The sequence below is a fragment of the Diospyros lotus genome, chromosome 5 (genome assembly GCF_014633365.1).
Source record: "Diospyros lotus cultivar Yz01 chromosome 5, ASM1463336v1, whole genome shotgun sequence".
NCBI classification, from domain to species: domain Eukaryota; kingdom Viridiplantae; phylum Streptophyta; class Magnoliopsida; order Ericales; family Ebenaceae; genus Diospyros; species Diospyros lotus.
The window spans coordinates 27,359,461-27,362,339 of NC_068342.1; the positions used below are offsets into that span (position 1 = coordinate 27,359,461).

Genomic DNA, 2,879 nt, shown 5'->3' on the forward strand with positions numbered 1-2,879 from the left:
CGGTTAATTTCTGCCTTTAAATTCTTGCAATTTCAATTATTATCTTTCAATTATATACCGCCTATATGGTCGGTCAAAATAGTCTTTCAATTATTGTCTTTAAATTATATACCGCCTATATGGTCGGTTAAAAAAATAGTCTTTTAAATACTGTCTTTTAATTCCCGTCATTTAAATTCCTGCCAATTTATTTTAAAAATGGAAATGAGTAGCTAAATCTAATCTTGGGTTAAGGCGAGGACAGTGTCCAATGTTCTTGAATCTCAAGATAAGCCAAACCTCGATGAATGCAAGATTTATCTGAGTTAAACTCGAGTTGAGTGTATAAATGATTTTGTGAGTTTGGATTGGGTCATCATCCTAACTTAGAACTCTCATGCCATGTATGAAAGTTGCTAGAATTGGAGATGAGATATACCCAAGCTCAGACGATCAAATCATAGTCTCTAGTATAATAAAATTTACAGTGATATCTTAACCCAGAACCATCATATCATGTATGAGGGTTGCTTAGCTAAGAATCATTCGTATCTTGAATTATAACTACGAAACGATCCTCTGTTTATTTCAGATTAATATTGCTGTTTAAATTACTATAAGAGATTTATAAGGCATTGGTTCTGAACTCGCCTCAACCCAAGACCTTTTTAATATTCAAAAAAAAAAACCTTTTCACAATCAGGAAAACTTAGCTCTCTTTGGATAAATCAACCCGAATGAATCATTCTTTTGTTAAATAAACCTCCCAGTGAATCGACCCGGACTTGTCCGGAATTTATATTTGTGCTACAACTACACTCACACACTGGTGAGTTTAAACCTCCTCACCATTTCAACACTGAACATCCAAACTGATTAAGGCTATTTAAATTGTAGGGTGAGGAGTGCAGCCAAATTTTGGCGCCGTTGCCGGGGAGGTACAACAGAAGAAAAAAATTCACTCCACGGGTAACTTTGTTCTTAATAATTTTTTTTTTTCTTAACTGTTTGCATATTATTCAAATTGTATGAGACTTAGATCTGGTAGAATCTTAAGCCATCAGTTAAACCATTCTATAGATTCTTTATCAGAGACTGAAATATCACTTTTACAATCCATAATGTCTCAACAAAATGAAAACCTATCTGCTCACGGGAGTGATCATGGAGAACATGATGTTGATGAGATTAAACCTCTCAGGGATTATTTGAACCCTCCAAGGCAAACCACTCCCTCTTGCATAATCCTACCAATAAACCATCATCGATTTGTCCTTAAACCAGGTACCATACAAATGCTCCCCACATTTCATGGTATGGATTCTGAAAATCCATATACACACATGAGGGATTTTGAAGAGGTATGTGGTACCTGTGGGGATCAAAATATTCATGAGGACACTGTTAGACTAAAACTCTTCCCGTTCTCACTCAAGGATAAAGCAAAAATGTGGTTAGGGACTCTAGAGCCCAGATCAATAGGAACTTGGAGGGAGATGCAAACAAAATTTCTAAAAAAATACTTCCCAGCTAATAGAACAGCATCACTCCAAAGGCAAATGATGAATTTCGTCTGTAAACCAAATGAAACATTTGCTCAAACTTGGGAACGTTTCAAGGACCTCTTGCATTCTTGCCCACACCATGCCTTTGAACAATGGCGGGTAGTTAGTTTCTTCTTTAATGCCTTAACTCCTAATTTGAAAATGCTGGTGTCCACCATGTGTAATGGTGACTTTTATGAAAAAACTCCTGAAGAGGCTGTTGCATACTTTGACCATGTAGCTGAAAACTCTAGAAATTGGGAAGTTGGGCCATTAACCATGGGAGATTTGAGAGACCAATACAATCCACAACCAAAGGGAAAACTCCAATTAAATGAAACTGATGACATCAGTGCTAGATTAGCTCTGTTGACAAAGAAAATGGAAGAATTGGAGATGAAAAAAATGAAGGCTATCAATGAGGTAGAGGTGCATTGTGTAGTGTGTGAAGCCAATAGCCATAGAACAGAGGAGTGTCCAACTCTCCCTGCCTTCAAAGAAGTGTTGTATGGCCAAACTTCAAACTCACAACCAAGGCAAACAGAGGGTAGGATATACCAAAACCAGAACCAGGGTGGAAATTATCAAGGGTACAACCCAAACTCGAACACCTACCATCCAAATTCTAGGAACCACCCAAATTTCTCTTGGAGAAATGATTCAGCACCTCAGCCACACCAACCATTTCCCTCACAACCACAGCCACAACCTCAGCCACAGCTCTACCAACCTAACCAAGGACCATCTGGCTCATATCAGCCACCGCATAAGAGATCCCTAGAGGATACTCTACAACAATTTATGCAAGGGCAGATGGGGAACAATGCTCAGGTAGCAAAATTCCAAGAGCAAACAAATAGGGCAATTGAGGACATGAGGAGTCAGCTAACCAAGCTAACTCAAACTTTGACTGTGAGAGAACCTGGGAAATTCCCTTCTCAACCAAATCCCAACCCCGTGAGGCAAACAAATCAAGTGGAATCATCAAATAGTGGGAACTATAATCATGAGCAGGTGCAAGCAGTCACTGTCCTTAGGAATGGAAAAATAATTGACAAACCAGATGACCCTAGGACAAACCAACCTAATGCACAAGAAGAAGAACAAAATGAAAATATAAAAAATGACAATGCTCCAGCTTTGGAGGAAAAACTTGAAAACAAAAAAAAGGAAGATAAAGAAAAAAATAAGGTGGAAGAATTCAAGAGCAACCCTGCACCACCATTCCCTCAAAGACTTACTCAAACAAAGAGGGAAAAACAAAATGCTGATATTTATGAAGTGTTCAAGCAGGTGAGGATTAACATTCCTCTACTTGATGCAATCAAACAGACACCATCTTATGCAAAATTCTTA

General features: G+C 38.1%; 1 pseudogene; it reads right to left on the bottom strand.

Annotated features, from left to right (window-relative positions):
• Positions 1-1,530: 1,530 nt before the first annotated feature.
• On the bottom strand, positions 1,531-1,630 carry LOC127802918 (small nucleolar RNA R71; annotated as a pseudogene).
• Positions 1,631-2,879: the final 1,249 nt, after the last annotated feature.